The 18,769-nt window shown below is 44.8% G+C and overlaps 1 long non-coding RNA gene across 2 annotated transcripts; it reads left to right on the top strand.

Moving 5' to 3' along the window:
• The first annotated feature begins 945 nt into the window (after window positions 1-945).
• Window positions 946-18,186, top strand: LOC115899972. Of its 2 annotated transcripts, XR_004059612.1 has the most exons (4): window positions 946-1,064; window positions 2,097-2,382; window positions 3,390-3,484; window positions 18,080-18,186. It is a non-coding gene; the product is annotated as an uncharacterized LOC115899972 (long non-coding RNA). The 2 variants fall into 2 exon arrangements; XR_004059611.1 differs by lacking the exon at window positions 18,080-18,186 and having other exon boundaries at window positions 3,390-3,550.
• Window positions 18,187-18,769: the final 583 nt, after the last annotated feature.

The following is an 18,769-nucleotide window of genomic DNA, read 5'->3' as shown; positions in this document are numbered from 1 at the left end:
TTAAATGAATGACTTATTTTACAATAACCTGTGATCCTATTTTGTGATATCAAGTTTTTAAACCTTTGATATTTGACAAACTTTCCAAAATCAAATTATAAACTATATCTTTTACTGACCTAGTTAATCCTGTTAGATATTAGGTTCCTTAAACTCCAAAAATGACATATCTGGCTTATTAGGTATGAAAATTATATAGGAAGCATTGTCAAATATGAAATGGTATTTAGTTTTCTTTGGGTTGTATCTGTATAAATATGTTATTGGTATGTGTTCCAAAAATTATAGGAAACTCCTATAACTCTGATAAGACTTAGTGTATGTTATCAGTAATAATTATAATTGCTATGTTAAATTATTTTGTGCGACAGAGGTAACAAATTTCCTCGTCAATTGTGTCTTTGACTATGGCTACCCTAAAACTTTTTGTCATCCATGGACAATTCTGTCTTGTTTTTGTCCTCTTTAGAAGGTAGTTTTATAATCAGCTATAAGACTCTAATAGGTGCTCTTGAATGCAGGTTTCTGATAACTTGGAGATTGTGACATCAGAATAGAGGAGAAACTTTCAGGACTCGTGAAGAGCTGGAATGTTCATGAACATCAAGCAGAACAGGAATTAAGTGCATGGACTCAACTTATAGAAGACTGAAGCAATGTTTTTGACTTTTTGCTTAAAACATTGCGTTCTTTTGTTTTTCAGAGTAAAGAAAACTTTTCTTTTGAACTATTAACAGCTTTTAACAATGAAGCATACTTCTATAAACAAAATTTGGAGCATATTTGTTTCTCTCTACCTGATTTCTCTAGAATTTGGAAACTATTTGTAAGTATTCTTAACTTATGGCAATATAGTTATTTGCATAAGTACAGTAAGAATCTGTTTTCATTTGTAACAGGACGCAATTGGAGAAATTGGTTATTTTACCAAGGCTTTGACTGGAATGGTGTGCTTTTCTGTAAGGAATCAAACTTGACTTGTGGAACCAATAAAGGCCACTTGGGAAAACTGGCCTCATACCTTGTCTATGCAGTCCCTGTACAGAGTTCCTGACCCATGCATGGTAAGTAAAGACTTACTTTCTGACATGCCCAGGGGCCCCAATTATTAATATCTTGGGACCTCAAGAGAAGAATAATTCATCCAACTCATAGGTGTTTGATGGTACAAATCCCATGGCTGGGCTCGGCTTTAAAAAAGTCTTTTCTGAGATTCCTTCTATGAAACAAAGTTCCATCAAAGCCTATTTTTTATTTATGTATTTATTTTTTGTGAGATGGAGTCTTGCTCTGTTACCCAGGCTGGAGTGCAGTGGCACAATCTTGGCTCACTGCAACCTCCATCTCTCAGGTTCAAGTGATTCTCCTGCCTCAGTCTCCCAAGTAGCTGGGATTACAGGTGTCTGCCACCAGGCCCAGCTAATTTTTGTATTTTTAGTAGAGATGGGGTTTCACCATGTTGGCCAGCTGGTCTCGAACTCCTGACCTCAAGTGATCTACCCACCTCGGTCTCCCAAAGTGCTGGGATTTCAGGTGTGAGTGCCCGGCCCCATCAAAGCCTATTTTAAAGACTATGCAAAAAATAATTATTCTTGCTGCACTTTATACAAATTATCTGGCCAAGTATAGTAAGGCAAATTGGTCCTACCATGATTTGTCATTAGTAAAAATGGGAAACTAGAGAGAGAAACATTATGTTTCAAGAACTATAATACACCTGTTGTTAGATTTTAGTTTTGCCTAATGTTTTTCAGTTTTTATTATTTTCTACAGTTTGGACTGAATTCTAATTTTTCCTGGCTACAGGTCTCCAAAACAATGTTTTCAAATTTTTCTTTTCTTTTCCTTTTTTTCCTCCATTTTCCTAATTTGAAATCACTGAAAACTAAGCTGTGCTTTCTTAAAGCCCTGTGAACTGAATCTAGACAACATAAACTTCAGAAGAAAATAACAGCAACCTATTTACATATGTAAGCTACTTTCATACCTGCCTACTGATGTATGGACTTCAGAGTAGTGTGGCCTATATCGATTTTCTAGGATTGTTATTTTGTTTGTTGTTTTTCTCCCTTCCTCCCCCTATTTTCTCTTCATAGGACATGATGATTCTCAGCCTGCTAAAAATGAGCTTTCCTAATAACTCAGGACCCACCTGCCTAGGAATAAATCACCCTGGCCGTGAGAGACCAGACAAAACCGGAGACCAGACACTCGTTTTCTTCTAAAATGCTTTCTCCAAAAGATTTTTTAAAAGAAAAGTGGGGAAATGTGAAAGGAAAAGAAATATTGGGGCCCCCAAAATCACTAAACTAAAGGGAAAAGTCAAGCTGGGAATGGCTTAGGGCAAAACTACCTCCCATTCTATGCAAAGTCATCACTGAGGTAAGTGCATATCTAATCGCCTCCTTTGGAAAGGCTAATCAGAAACTCAAAAGAATGCAACAGTTTGACTCTCACCTACCTGTGACCTGGAAGCTCCCTCTCTGCTTGAGTTGTCCTGCTTTTCTGGACTGAAACAATGTTCATCTTACATATGTTGATTGATGTCTCATGTCTTCCTAAAATGTATAAAACCAAGCTGTACCCTGACCACCTTGGGCATCAGAACCTCATGAGGCTATGCCACAGGCATGCAGCCTCAATCTTGCTAAAATAAACTTTCTAAATTAACTGAGACCAGTCTCAGATATTCAGGGTTCACAGTATCCAAAAATCCAATTGCATCTGAAACCGCCTTTGCAAAAATTATCACAGTGAGAAAATAATGGCAGTGAAAGAGATCTGATCTAGCCAACCTCCCTCTTGCCCTTAGCCTTCAAGCTGCTTTTAATTATTCCTGGGTTTAAGCCAAGCTACATGTGGGAGTCATTTAGTTTATAGTTTAAACGATAATAATCCTTCCTGCAAACTCAACCACCCTTGTAATACTGATGAGAGACCACCAGGCTAGGAGGAGGAAAGGAGCCTAAATTCTGCTAAGGTGTAGACATAAACAATTGTGAGGCATTATTCCAGAAGCCATAAGATATGCAACTTCCTCAGTTACCCCTGCTGGTAACGTTACTTTTGTAGAACCTAGGATTGGCCTTCTGAGATATCTTCTCAGAATTTTGCATGTCTGATGACTGATGGCTCCACCGGGACCAGCCAATGGCTTCTGTGTCCCTCCACCCAGAAGCTACTCAGAGAAAGAGGACACCTTCGATGCCCTATGATTTCATCTCTGACCCAACCAATGAGCACTCCCCATACCCTAGCCCGCTACCTAACAAATTACCTTTGAAAAATCCCTAACCTCCAAGCCTTAGATGAGTTTGATTTGAGTAATAACTCTGCCTCCCACATGGTGTGGCTGGCATCACGTCAATTAACCTCTTTCTTTACTGCAGCACCATGGTCTCCATGAACTGATTTTGTTTGTGCAGTGGACAGGAAGAACCCGTGGGGCAGTTACACATCATGAAAGAGAAGCTCTTCGTGTAAGGTACATCACTGTGGTTAAGAATCTTACATACTTATCATTTTTTGTTGTTGTGAGAACATTTAAAATCTATGCTTTTCTTTTTTCTTTTTTTTTTTTTTTGAGATGGCGTCTTACTCTGTCGCCCAGGCTGGAGTGCAATGGCACAATCTTGGCTCACCACAACCTGCTGGGTTCAAGTGATTCTCTTGCCTCAGCCTCCTGAGTAGCTAGGATTACAGGCATGCACCACTCTTTTAGCAATTTTATTTATTTATTTATGTATTGTATTATTTTTTAAAAATATTTTTAACTTTTATTTTAGATTCAGGGGGTATATTGCAGGCTTGCTATATGGGTATATTGCATGATGCTGAGGTTTGGGGTATGAATGATTCCATCAGCCAGATAGTAAGCATCATACACAAGCAATTTAAAAATATACAAATGGTGTGGTATGGTGGCACATACCTGTAGTCCCAGCTACTCGGGAGAATGGGGCCAGTGGATCGCTTTAGCCTAGGTGTTTGACACCAGCTTAGACAATATTGTGAGACTCTGTCTCAAAAAATAATAAATAACTAAACAAATAAAATATACAATGCATTATCATTTAATACAGTCATTATTCTGTGCAATAAATCACTAAAGCTTATTTTTCCTGTCTAACTGAAACTTTGTACTCTTTGATGAACTTCTCCTCTTTCTCCATCCACCTCACTCCTGGATTGTATTAAATTAAATTGTATTACATTGAATTTACCAGAATTAATCACTACATTGGTAGAAACTCCAGTGGGCATTCCTAAAATTATGGAGACGTAGATAGATTTAAAAGCAAAAGAAATGCTGCAATTTATTCAGAATTCATAAGAGAACTTCTATTGGAGAAATGTAAAATTTGAGCTGGCTAAGCCTTAAGACCTCCCAAGACTAAGTTATAGGAGTTTTTTTTTTTTTTTTTTTTTTTTTTTTTTTTTTTTGAGACGGAGTCTCGCTCTGTCACCCAAGCTGGAGTGCACTGGCCAGATCTCAGCTCACTGCAAGCTCCGCCTCCCGGGTTCACGCCATTCTCCTGCCTCAGCCTCCCAAGTGGCTGGGACTACAGGCGCCCGCCACCTCGCCCGGCTAGTTTTTTGTATTTTTTAGTAGAGACGGGGTTTCACCGTGTTAGCCAGGATGGTCTCGATCTCCTGACCTTGTGATCCGCCCGCCTCGGCCTCCCAAAGTGCTGGAATTACAGGCTTGAGCCACCGTGCCCGGCCAGTTATAGGAGTTTAACCTTCTAAACTACCTCAGGGTACAGCCTGGTCTTAACTTTTAATTTTTAATTTATTTTTATTTTTATTTTTTTGAGACAGAGTCTCGCTCTGTTGCCTAGGCTAGAGAGCAGTGGTGCACAATCTCGGCTCACTGCAACCTCCGCCTCCCAGATTCAAGCAATTCTCTTGCCTCAGCCTCCTGAGTAGCTGGGATTACAGGCATGTGCCACCACACCTGGCTAATTTTTGTATTTTTAGTAGAGACGGGGTTTCACCATGTTGGCCAGGCTGGTCTTGAACTCCTGACCTCAGGTGATCCGCCGACCTCAGCCTCCCAAAGTGCTGGGATTACAGGTGTGAGCCACTGTGCCCAGCCTATTTTTCATTTTTATGGGTACCTAGTGGATTTATATATTAATGGGGTACATAAGATATTTTGATGGAGACATACAATGAGTAATAATCATGTCAGGATAAATGGGGTATCCATCAGCTCAAGCATTGATGCTTTCTTTGTGTTACAAACAACCCAGTTATACTCTTTTAGTTATTTTAAAATGTATAATACATCGACTGTAGTCACTCCATTGTCCTATCAAATATTAGATCTTACTCTTTCTAACTATATTTTTGTACCCATTAACCATCCCTCATTTTCCACACCCCCAATTACCCTTCCCAGACTCTGGTAACCATCATTCTACTCTATCTCCATGGACTCAATTGTTCTGAGTTTTAGATCCCACAAATAAATGAGAACATGTGAAGCTTTTCTTTCTGTGCCTGGCTTATCTCACATAACATAGTATCCACCAGTTCCATCCATGTTGTTGTAAATGACTCATTCTTTTTAATGGCTGAATAGTAGTACTTCATTGCATATATGTACCATATTTTCTGTATCCATTCATCTGTTGGTGGACATTTAGATTGCTTCCAAATCCTGGCTGTTGTGAACAGAGCTACAACAAACATGGGAGTGCAGATATCCCTTTGACATACTGATTTCCTTTCTTCTGGGCATATACCTAGCAGTGGGATTGCTGGATCATATGGTAGTTTAGCTTTTTGGAAGAAACTGTTATGCATAGTGGTTGTGCTCATTTATATTCCCACCAACAGTGTATGAGGATTTCCTTTTCTCCACATCCTTGCCAGTGTTTGTTATTGCCTATTTTTGGATGTAAGCCGTTTTAACCGGGGTGAGATGGTATCTCCTTGCAGTTTTGATTTGCATTTCTCTGATGATCAATGATGTTGTGCACCTTTTGATATGTATGCTTGTCATTTTATATCTTCTTTTGAGAAATGTCTATTCGAATCTTTTGCCCATTTTTAAATTGGATTATTATAATTTTTTCTGTCGAATTATTTGAGCTCCTTGTATATTCTGGTTATTAATCCCTTGTCAGATGGGTAGTCTGTAAATGTTTTCTCCCATTCTGTGGGCTGTCTCTTCACTTTGTTGATTGTTTCTTTTGCCATGAAGAAGATTTTTAAACTTGATGTGATTCCATTGGTCCATTTTTACTTTGGTTGCCTGTGTTTGTGGGGTATTACTTAAGAAATAATTGCCCAGTTCAATGTCCTGGAGAATTCCCCCATGTCTTCTTTTAGTAGTTTCATAGTTTGAGATCTTAGATTTAAGTCTTTTTTTTTTTTGAGACAGAATCTCACTGTGTTGCCCAGGCTGGAGTGTGATGGCATGATCTCAGCTCACTGCCACCTCTGTCCTCCCGGATTCAAGCAGTTCTGCCTCAGCTTCCCAAGTAGCTGGGATTATGGGGTTATGGGGTGCCCCACCATGCTCAGCTAATTTTAGTATTTTTAGTAGCGATGGGGTTTCACCATGGTGACCAGGCTGGTCTCGAACTCCTGACTTCAAGTGATCCACTTGCCTCAGCCTCCCAAAGTGAGATCTAAGTCTTTAATCCATTTTGATTTTTTTATATGGTCAGAGATAGGGTCTAGCTTTATTCTTCTGCATATGGATATCCAGTTGTCCCAGCTCCATTTATTAAAGAGACTGTCCTTTCCCCAGTGTATGTGTTTGACACTTTTGTAGAAAATGAATTCATTATAGATGGATTTATGTCTATGTTCTTTATTCTGTCCCATTGGTGTATGTGTCTGTTTTTATGCCAATGCCATGCTGTTTTGATTACTATAGCTGTATAATATAGTTTGAGGTCAGCTAATGTGGTTCCTCAAGTTTCATTCTTTTTGCTTAGGATAGTTTTGGCTATTCTTGGTCTTTTGTGGTTCCACATAAATTTTAGGTATTTTTTTTTTCTATTTCTGTGAAGAATGTCATTGGTATTTGATAGGGATTGCATTGGATCGTCAGATTTCTTTGGGTGTATGGGCATTTTAACAATATTGATTCCTTCATGAACATGGAATATCTTGCCATTTGTGTGTGTGTGGGGGGGGGGTCTTCAACTTTTTTCATCAATGTTTTATAGTTTTAATTATAGAGATCTTTCATTTCTTTGGTTAAGTTTATTAACCAAAATGTATACACCTTTATTTGGTTGATATACATTATGTTTTGTTTTTTTGTTTTGTTTTGTATATCATTATGTATATCAACCAAATAAAGGTGTATACATTTTGGTTAATAAACTTAACCAAAGAAATGAAAGATCTCTATAATTAACTACTAATTAATTAAATAATTAGTTAACTACTAATTAATTAAATAAATGGTTAATAAACTTAACCAAAGTAATAAAAGATTAAATAAGATCCTAGGTATTAAAAGATTAAATAGAATCCTAGGTAGCTGTTGTAAATGGGATGACTTTTTAAATTTTCTTTTTCAGATTGTTTGCTATTGGCATATAGAAATGCTAGAGATTTTTGTAGGTTGATTTTGTATCTTGCAACTTTGCTGAATTTGTTTACCAGTTCTAATAGTTTTTTGGTGGAGTCTTCATTTTTTTCCAAATATAAGATCATATAATCTGCAGACAAAGATAATTTGACTTCTTCCTTTCTAACTTGGACTCTGTTTACTTCCTTCTCTTGTCTGATTGCTCTGGGTAGGACTTCTCGTACTATGTTGAATAACAGTAGTGAAAATGGACATCCTTACCTGGGCGTGGTGCTCATGCCTGTAATCCCAGCACTTTGGGAGGCCAAGGCAGGTGGATCACCTGAGGTCAGAAGTTCGAGACCAGCCTGGCCAACATGGTGAAACCCCTTCTCTACTAATAACACAAAAATTAGCTGGGCATGGTAGTGGGCGCCTGTAATCTCAGCTACTCGGGAGGCTGAGGAGAATCGCTTGAACCCGGGAGGCAGAGGTTGCAGTAAGCTGAGCTCACGCCACTGCACTCCAGCCTGGGTGACAGGGCAAGACTTTGTCTTAAAACAAAACAAAACAAAAAATGATAGGAGTAGGGTAAAGGCATGGGATACAGGATGGACCCTGAGAGAATATGCCGGAGGTGCTCAGGACAAACAACTCTGGTGTGTGTGGGAGTGTGCATGCGAGGGTTTGTACGTGTGTGGTGTAGTCTTTTTCCTACACAGAAGACCTACTAGTCTAACCCATCCTGGGGGAAGCGAGTGAGGCAATGGCTCTGTGTTTTCTCTGGCGTTGCCCTGGAACCCAGGATGAATCCACTCCAACTGGCTGTGAGCACCAAGTATTACCTGAGAACGTGATTTGAAACTGCTCCCTAGATAGGGCCAGTTCCTTAGTCAGGGGTTCCTGGTGGCCCTGGAATAATGCACATCTGTCATTAGACTGCAAGGACCATCGCTTCATTCTTTTGTGTCCCTTCATTGTGCCAGTCCACGCACCGCGCATCCAGCAGGGAATCCTGTGAATGCTTTTCACAAAAGCTTCCAGCTGCACGAGGTCGGCTCTTAGCACTGTTAAAGGTTGGGAACTGACATGGGCACTCAGGACACAGACCCGAGCAAGGAACAGTGGGTCTTCTCAGGGCTCTCGTGGTGGTTCCAGGCCCAATCATTGGTCGGGGATCCAGAGGAGATGAGCTCCTCACGCTTGGAATTCTACACTTGAGAGGAAGAACCCAAAAGAAAAGCTCGGAGACAAGCCAGTGGGGTGAGGAACAGATTAAAAGAACTCGCTTCTCAAATGAGGACATTGTTTTCAAGGACAGGGATGACCACTGTGTTTTGGAAATCCAAGTAGTCCTTACTGTTTTGCTCTCAGGGAAATTTCAGCAAATAAGATCCCAGTGTTATTCATCAACTTCTCCGGGTTCGCTTTAAGCTCCTTTAGCTAGATGCCCACATGCTGACTGAAAAGTTCTGAAGAAAACACAGGGAGAGAAATCCAGGCAACAATTGTTATTTGCAAGTTAGTGACTGGTCCTGGAACCTGACATTCCCTTCATGGGTCGGCATGCTCAGAGCTTTTGTGGTTCATTTACCCCATAGGGACTAAGTACCAAACATTTCACAGATTTCTGTTACAAAGGTCTTTACAAACACAGACACATGCAAAAAGCCCAATTATCACCTTCGACAATGGCCTTCCTTGGTCTTACGGTATGGCCAAGTCAGCAAAGACCTAAACAGCCTGCAGTGTGACTTTGTCACAGTTCGCTCACCTTGACTGTTAATGGCCTTCCCCTGACATAAAGTAAATTGCCTGTCATGGATCATCTGAGCAAAAGAAGTCATGGAAATTCAAGTAAAAGGAGGAAAAATGTATGCATATGTAAAGGCTTACTCCAAAGTCGCCTCATCTAAAGCTCTTGGTCAGAAAGCAAGTCAGAATCTTCACTCCTGTGCAGCATTACTGAATGGAAAACACGCTAAGAGTCATCAGTAAAGTCAGCCCGGTGTAGCCTTCCCATTGGAGAAATGACAACCTGAGGTCCTACCTCCAGCGCTAGGATGTACCTGTGATGTAGCTTCCATCTTGCACTCAGTGGCCAAGACCTGGAACAACCTGTATTCACCAGTGTGCACCACAGCAGGTGCCCAGGCAGGCTTAGCTCGAAGCTCAATGTTTATTGCATGAAGCCTTTAAAAAGTATTTGTTATCAGAAAGCTTTGCCTAGAACTTTGGAGAAGATTACAAAGGAATGCTTTCTTCCTTCAGCTTATTTCTTAGGAAATTACCTCCCTATCTGCCCAAGAAACAAAGCCTGCAGGATCTCATTGGTGTCTTCATACATTGAACACTTATTTAGAAATCCCTCATGACTTTTTCCACTTCCATTTCTTGAGGAGAAAACAGAAGATCTGAGAAAGGGAGAAAAGGAGATGTCCTGCCCCGGTCTCTTGGCTGCCGTAATGGAAAGGCTCCAAGTCGCAGTTCCAGGAACAAGGGCTGTCACTATGAGCAGGCTATAACTTCTTGCTTGAGCTCAGGAGTTCGAGACCAGCCTGGGCAACATGGCAAAACCACATCCTACAAAAATACAAAAATTAGCTGTGGCACACACCTGTGGTCCCAGCTACTCCTGGGAGGCAGAGGCTGCAGTAAACCAAGATCACACCACTGTACTCCAGCCTGGGCAACAGAGGAAAACCCTGTCTCAGAACAACAACAACACTTTTCAGCTCAGACAGTTTTCTTTCCAACCCTGCATTTTTTGCTGAGGAAGGCAAGTGTTGCTCCTGCAGAAAACAGTTTGCCAGGTGCAGTGTGGGAGCGCTGTCTCCAGGTGAGCCATCCTGGGTTCCAGTCCAGCCTCTATTCACTTCAGGTGGGTATTTTACCTCTAAACCTCAGCATTGCCATCGCCACATAGAACCAGCCTTTCTGGTTTCCAGGTGAAAATAGGTTACGACTAGAAAACTAAGGAGTGTTTAATTGGGCGGGGCATGGTGGCTCACACCTGTAATCCCAGCACTTTGGGAGGCTGAGGCAGGTGGATCACCTGAGGTCAGTAGATCGAGACCATCCTGGCTAACACGGTGAAACCCCCGTCTCTACTAAAAATACAAAAAATTAGCCGGGCATGGTGGTGGGTGCCTGTAGTCCCAGCTACTCGAGAGGCTGAGGCAAGAGAATGATGTGAACCCGGGAGGCGGAGCTTGCAGTGAGCTGAGATTGCGCCACTGCATTCCAGCCTGGGTGACAGAGTGAGACTGTGTCTCACCAAAAAAAAAAAAAAAAAAAAGGATTTATCAACCGAGCGTGGTGGCTCATGCCTGTAATCCCAGACCTTTGGAAGGCTGAGGCGGGCAGATCACCTGAGGTCAGGAGTTCATGACCATCCTGGGCAACATGGTGAAACCCCGTCTCTACTAAAAATACAAAAATTAGCCAGCGTGATGACGCATGCCTGTAATCCCAGCTACTTGGGAGGCTGAGGCAGGAGAATCACTTGAACCTGGGAGGTGGAGCTTGCAGTGAGCCGAGATCAGGCCACTGCACTCCAGCCTGGCTCACAGAGCAAGACTCTGTCTCAAAAAAAAAAAAAAAAAAAAAGAGTGTAGAATTGCCTACTGGAAGCACCCTCCCTTTTTACACAGACAGCCAGGGCTTGGTGAGAAAAGCTTGCCCAGGAACACAGGGGAGCGAGAACCACAGACAAGCCAGGCAGCCCCGGCTACGATGGCTCTTACGGGGCACCCAGCCTTCCTTAGACAGGGTCTCTATTTGCAGAGAATGAGAGGCCAATTACGAATGAATGAGCGTGCCTCTGCATACATAACCCCTCACAATTTACACACATTAGTCACGCACTCTGCAGGCTGCACAGGCTTCGGTCGCTCCCAGAAGTTCATCGCTCGTGGAAACGATTCGGTGTTTCCCAGCCCAGCCGCCAGGCAGCTCCTCAGATCCCAAGGCTCTTGGCTTCCCCTGGAGCACACATTCTCTCCACCGGGACGGCTGGGCAGGAGAAACGACTCTGAAGATGGGCCCGTCCCTGCCTCCAGCCCAGCTCTGCTTCCCCTCAGCAGCCCTGGGCCTCCGTTGGGGCTGGGTGGGCTCAACCTCCTCCTCTGCTTTAGAGCAGCGCCTTCCCACCTGTGGCGAGGTCCGGCCCGGAGCTGTCACCTGTGATCAGGGCCGGTGGGCCTGCCCCGCACAGGGCGTTTTAAGGAGAAGCTGGAGGGAGCGCTCTCTGCGGTGGAATCTTGTCTGATGCTGGAGAAGGGCGACCTCTAGTGTTGATTCTTAGGAGCGGCCTAGCGGCTTCTTCCTGCCTCAGCCCTGCTGGGGCCTGTCTGCAGAGGAGTGAGAGGGTCCCGCAGCTAAACTGGCTGTGCCAGGGGAAAAGGTGGGGAGGTCGGTACTGTCCTCTGCATGGGGAAAAGCTCAGCAGGATCTGAGCAGGCAAACGCTGGATGGCATGCTCTGTGAGAGAGCCGACTGCGTGGTGACTGTGACTTTTCAGGGTCTCATCATCTTCATCAACACCACCCCATTTTTTTGAGATGGACAATCACATTTGTTCCAGTCTTCAGTAAAGTGCCTTACAATTCTGCGTGAAAGTCCCCCTGCCCTTCCCTTCTAAACAGATTTGCCCAGCCTAAGTCCCTCCTATAAAGAATTGGAGAGCTGGCCAGGCGCGGGGGCTCATGCCTGTAATCCCAGCACTTTGGGAGGCCAAGGCGGGTGGATCATGAGGTCATGCGTTCAAGACCAGCCTGGCCCACATGGTGAAATCCCATCTCTACTAAATATACAAAAATTAGCTGGGTGTGGTAGCTGCCACCTGTAGTCCCAGCTGCTCAGGAGGTTGAGGCACGAGAATCGCTTGAACCTGGGAGGTGGAGGTTGCAGTGAGCCGAGATCATGCTATTGTGCTCCAGCCTGGGAGAGACAGCGAGACTCCGAGCTGTGACTGGCCACAGGACACGATGTCCACAGTACTGAGGAGGCACAGGCTTTGGGAAATAAAGTGGGATAGGGCTGCATGACAGGAGAGGGCTCACCCGTTCCCTTCCCAGACCCACAAATACATTCAGAACTTTTTTGTTGTTATTATTTCCTGTGGCTTATCATCTATCTCTACTCTGTGTGATTCTGCTGAGTTTAATGAGACCCCGAAATGCTGCACCCACAAGGTCAAATGGATCGCTGTTTGTATATAATTTTTGGCAAACCTGTTTCCAATTACAGGTAGGGTGCCCACCTATCTCGGTTTGCCTGGGACAGTCCTGGCTTGTATCTGTCACCTGGCGTATCTATTAATAGTGTGCTGTCTCTGAAAACACTCCCATTTCAATGATAAATTACACAATCCCCCTATTCACAGATGGTCTCCATAAGACAACTTAGGCATTAGGATTTAGAAGATACGAGAGATAATGCCAGAAATTTGAGATTTAAGTGGTTACTATAATCTTGGCATAATTAGCTCCAAGCTTCCTGGCAGTTAAACAAAAGAAAAACATGAAGTGTCAGAAAGTTTATTCCACCTTTTATGAAATGACGCATATTACATCTTCTGGAGGGACATATTTATCAGGCACTTTTAGGAGGATTTTTTCATGTAAATTGTTATGTGAGGAACATTAAGTAACATAAGGGACTAGGTCCTCCGTGGGGTTTTTGCAGAAGTTTTTATGTGGCCATCTTCTTTATCTTGGTGCTCAAAAATGACTGTGCTTTTCCAATTCTCCTTCTCTGTGAGAAGCGGGGAGGGAATAAAAATTATTTCACAGGGATTAACTGATATCATATGTGCTCAAGTGCCAAATAAACTATAAACATCAAACATGATCATTTTCATGCATACCATCTTGTCCAAACCTCTTCTTTTAGTGATAAGAAAGCCAAGGTTCAAAGAGGGAGGAGCGACATGGTTCATCAGTGGCAAAACTGACTGGTCTTAAGACTCCTGTTTCATTCCAAATGCTAATACATCTTCAAATCGCTGTTCACCAAGACATTACTGAAATTCTCTCAGGCCACCAGTGTGGGATGGGAAGAGGATACAAAAAAAATTCAGAGGCCTGAGTTTTGAACCACAGTGGGCATGGTGGCCCCGATGCAGAGGCTAGAAATGGTTTCCAGTCATTGTCATTTTACAAAGTTATTAACTCCAGGCATGGTGGCTCACGTCTGTAATCCCAGCACATTGGGAGGCCGAGGCAGGCGGATCACCTGAGGTCAGGAGTTTGAGACCAGCCTGGCCAACATGGTGAAACACCTTCTCTACTAAAAATACAAAAAATCAGATGGGCGTGGTGGTGCACGCCTGTAATCCCAGCTACTTGGGAGGCTGAGGCAGGAGAATCCCTTGAACTTGGGAGGCAGAAGTTGCAGTGAGCTGAGATCGCGCCATTTCACTCCAGCCCGGGTAACAAGACCAAAACTCCTTCTCAAAATAAAATAAAATAAAATAAATGTTACTAACATATTTTAGCAAAATAAAATCTTCTTGTGGTGTTTGCTTGGTTGAAAAGAATAAAGTATATATATATTTGCAAGTTAAGAAAATGCAAAAAAAGAAAGAAAGAATGAAAGAAAAGGAAAGAAAGAAAGGAAAAGAAGAGGCTGTTTCCGGTCTGGTTTCACACAGCCTGTGGGCCTCTTCCCTGCAGTGGATTTTCCAGCATTGTCACACGACCTTCTTTCGTGTTTCTCTTTCTCCTGGCCAGTGGGTCTGAAAGTGTTCCTAGACCAGCAGCATCGGCACCACCCAGAAACTTTTTACACGTGCAGATTCTCAGGTCCCACCCCAGACCCACTGAACCCGAAACTGGGAGTGATTCTGTTGCACACAGAGGTTTGAGAACCCCTGTTCCGGGCTGTTCTTTGCTTCCTGCCTGGCTTCAAAGAGAGAAGAGAAGCAAACCCCTGGCGCTTCTCCCTGTTGCTGGCCATCCCCTCACGCCAGCCCCTGCCCCTGCCAGGCTGTCCTTTCTAAACTCCTGATACCACTGCTTTTTTACCTGTGGCCGTTTGCACCTAGACTTCCTTAAAAAGTGAAGTAGCGTGACTTTTGTTTAATGGTTTGCCTAGCCAATACCACTTCGGGATGACAAAAACTGCCTTTACCAAGCACTTCATATGTGGCAGGTTCAAAAGCACTTTACCATTGCAATCTGATGGCCCAATTTACTTTTGTTTTAAAGAAAAAGCAGCTATCTCTCCTGCCTCTGATGTCTGTGGCTGATTTTCAATTAGAATACACTTAAAAAAAATCCCATTTCTTTTTTTAAGGACAATTAGGTCTCCAGGAAGTCCAGAATGTAGAATTCTGTAGAAATTATTCAGATCAACTGCGATTTCCTTCTACCAAGAGCTTTTCACATGTCCAGATGGGTCTCAGCAGAAATAGTTTGTCTGAGCCCGATAGAATATTGATTCACTTTTCAAAGAATTTTGAAAAATTTTTACCAGTTTTACTTGCTCACCCTACCATTGCAACAGAGCAGTGTTGTGGGCACAGACTTGTCAACGGGGAAACGAACCCTCGATCCTCCCCATGAGGGCTTTTCTTTGGCTTAGATACAATCGAAAGGACGTGAATGGAATTCTGGCCGTGTGCCCCTCACACTGCCCTCTTCTGCTCCTATCTTTCTTCCCTGAGGGAGCTTTCGGGACTACTCAAAGTGCTCTCCCTCAAGCTTTATTTTGTACGCAACTTGCTGCCAGGAGAGTTGGAATTCATTCTACTCACATCACGGGGAGGAAGTGGAAGCCTGAGTTCCCACACCGGTAAACAGGAGGGCACAGCAGGGAGAGCTCACTTCACTTCCCAGACGGGTCAGTCGTGCATCAAAGCCCTGGAGCAAGCTGCTGCGGCCCACAGCGAGGGAGAACAGGAGACAGAGTGACAGATGGAGACAAGAGAGCTCAGGGGCGGAAGTGGTCTCCCTCCAAAACGGTGCTTGAGCTGCACTTTACAATCACCTGGGGAGGTGTAAGATTTCTGACAACCAGGCCAAACCCTGGATCCATTAAATCAGAATCTCTGGGAGTGGGACCCAAGCATTAGCATTTTTTTTTTTTTTTAATGAGACAGAGTCTCGCTCTGTTGCCAGGCTGGAGTACAATGGCGGGATCTCAGCTCACTGCAACCTCCGCCTCCCAGGTTCAAGCGATATTCCTGCCTCAGTCTCCCGAGTAGCTGGGATTACAGGTGCCCGCCACCACTCCTGGCGAATTTTTGTATTTTTAGTGGAGACAGGGTTTCACCGTGTTGGCCAGGCTGGTCTCAAACTCCTGACCTCAGGTCATCCACCCACCTCGGCCTCTCAAAGTGCCGGGATTACAGGCGTGAGCCACCGTGCCTGGCCTGTGATTTTGAAATCTTGAGGCAGCTGGTGTGGTGGTCACCGACTTCTGCCTAATAAGCACTCCCCGCTGTGTGCTGAGACACAGCTCTTCTAAACCAAGTCTTTCTAACAGTTCTGAGCCCAGTTCCTCTTCCCCTCGCCCCTACTCATGGCAGGATCTGCCGTATTATGGACACGAGAGATGCAGAAATGGAGCACAGGTTGTGAGCCAAGGACCCCCGTGGTACGAGCTCTTGCCCTTCTCCTTCCTTGCCCTCTGCTGCCTGGGGATGTAGCAGCCCAGCACCAGCCCCCAGCTGCTTGCAGTGAAAAAATGCTGTGTCATTTCAGGGAGGGATTATATGTTGAACTTGTATTGATTTAGTCTTTATGTTACGCTTCCAAATCCTTGTATTTTTCCATAGATGTTGGGTTTTCTGTTTTCATCCCTAGCTAGATGGACTTACTATGAGCACCCCCCCAGTTCCAGGGCCAGAAGGAGAGCCTCCCCTCTTCTTACAACATGTGGAATCATGAACACCCCTGCCTTGGCCCCATTTCCCTAGAAAACAGAGCCTGAGGCAAAGCTTGTGTGTTTCTGAGCAGCAGGGCGAATTCCAGGAAAGTAAGAGTAAAGGACAAAGGACGTGACAGGAGGCAGAGCATGTGCAAGGTGGGAGGTTAGCGAGCAGCCCTGCCTTCCTCAACACACACTGCTGGCTGCTTCCTCCCTGGCGGCTTAATCAAGGAGCCTGGGCCTAGCAAGAGTTCCCTTGGGGCGCTTTCTCAGGACGTGAGTTTAACACCCTGGCAAGGACCCCAGGTGATGAGGCAAACTCAAGGGTGGCTTTTAGAAGCTGAGGAAAGTGGCAGCCAGTGTCAATGGCTGCAATGGAAATGGCCAAGTTGCCCTGGAAGATGGCAGTGAAAACATGAAAAGCCTGAGGAGAGTGGGCACACTATATCATCTGAGACCAGAAGAGCCACCGGGGTGGGGGGTTAGGCATGATGGGCGGGCCCCGAGAACACGTGATTCGCCACGAGCATCAGGAATGCTCAGGGGAGAGGCACCAACATCACTAAACAGGAGAGCTGGTCACAGAGCTGGGCTCATTGCTACCCGTGGCAATGAAGCCCCTCTACCCCCAGTCATAGAGGCCAGGCGGTGGTCTTCGGCTTCCAGATGCCAGGAGGTCACAATTACCATAATGACATGCAGCCACCCGGGCCCGGCCCACAGGGAGCTGTGGTCCACAGAGCACAGCATCTCCCGGGGCAGAATAAATGGACAACCTACGCAGGTGCTGCTTAACGTCTCCAGCCAGCAAGAGGCACAAGTGGAGACGCAGGAGGCCCAGAGCCCTCAAACAAACTGACAGTCCCTTGCTCAGTTGTTTGGACCTAAGCCAGTTTTCCAACCTGGAACACAGGGACTGAAGAGGCGGCTGGGTCTCTAAGGAAGAACTTGGCAGCACTGGCAAGAAAAGACTGTAATAATTTCCCCAATCTTTCCCGAGGCGGACCCAAGGCCATGTACTCGGGTGACCATACACGGAAGAAAAAGGAATCCCCAGATGTCTGGAGGGCTACTCGATGTCGTGTCTGAGTTGAAACGGGTACCTGGACACCCAAAGCATCATTGTGGTCTCCTTGCTAGACTGAGGGTCTATGGAGGTTAGTCAATCAATGAAACTAGTGGCAGAATGGCCTGGAAGAGGCAGTCATCAGCAAAGAGGACATTTACTCCAGGAGATAAAACATTCAGGGCCAGGCGTAGTGGCTCATGCCTGTAATCCCAGCACTTTGGGAGGCTAAGGCGGGCGGATTACAATGTCAGGAGTTTGAGACCAGCCCGGCCAATATGGTGAAACTCCGTCTCTACTAAAAATACAAAAATTAGCTGGGTGTGGTGGTGTGTGCCTATAGTCCCAGCTACTCAGGAGGCTGAGGCAGGAGAATCACTTGAACCCAGGAGGGCGAGGTTGCAGTGAGCCAAGATCACACCACTGCGCTCCAGCCGGGGAGAGAGTGAGACTCTGTCTCAAAAACAAACAAACAAACAAAAACCATTCCCCACCTGAGATGGCTGCAGGGGAGCATAACAGTTCTGTTAGAGCAGGAAGGGGAGGGGGAATAGAATTTTTATTGTATTTTGTTAGTCATCTTTATTTTCTAAATTTTCTAGGATAAACTTTCAATACTAGTGTGAACCAGTCATCAGGAGCTTCTCATCTGGTGCGTTTTCCTGGATGCACAGTGCAGATCCGGCAAAAGGATACCCGCTTCGGAGAGGTGAGGTTCAAACCCGACGGAGTGAGCCCAAGAGCAGTTAGCTCTTTCCAGAGGTGTGGAAAGTGGCAGGGGAAGAGACAGGCCCTGATGGCAATTCAACAAACATCACCCATGTGCCAGGCACTGTCCCAAGAACCGGGATACAGAGATTAATCCAACCAAACCTCTGGTCTTGGAAGTCCAGAAGCCCCCGGACCAATAATCCATCATTAGCCACGGGGGACCTCTCACTAGGGAAGAGGCCACCTCTGCGGGCCCCTCTCAGAACTGGGGGTGTTGGTGTTTACTCACTGCTGGGAAGGGCTGACCTTTGAGTTGTTTACCCAGTCACAGGAAGTCCTCTGATCCGCCACCTGCATGGGTGAGATTCGGCCGGGTGAGGGCAGAGCTCCTCCGTGAGCCTGTGGGGCGCTGGGCCTGCTATGTGTAAACCAGCAGAGCGGCTTCTCACCCACTGCCCAGGCTGGCAGCCTTCTAGGGAAATCCGTGAAGAAAACACATTTGGGGGTGTGGCATATGTTCTGCTGGCTTTCTGTAGGGTTCCTGCTACCTTGGAAACAAAGACGGAGAACTAAGATGGAGA

The sequence above is a fragment of the Rhinopithecus roxellana genome, chromosome 1 (genome assembly GCF_007565055.1).
Source record: "Rhinopithecus roxellana isolate Shanxi Qingling chromosome 1, ASM756505v1, whole genome shotgun sequence".
Taxonomy (NCBI): Eukaryota; Metazoa; Chordata; class Mammalia; order Primates; family Cercopithecidae; genus Rhinopithecus; species Rhinopithecus roxellana.
Note: the sequence above shows the minus strand (reverse complement) of the source record. Positions and strands in the feature narration are given on the sequence as shown.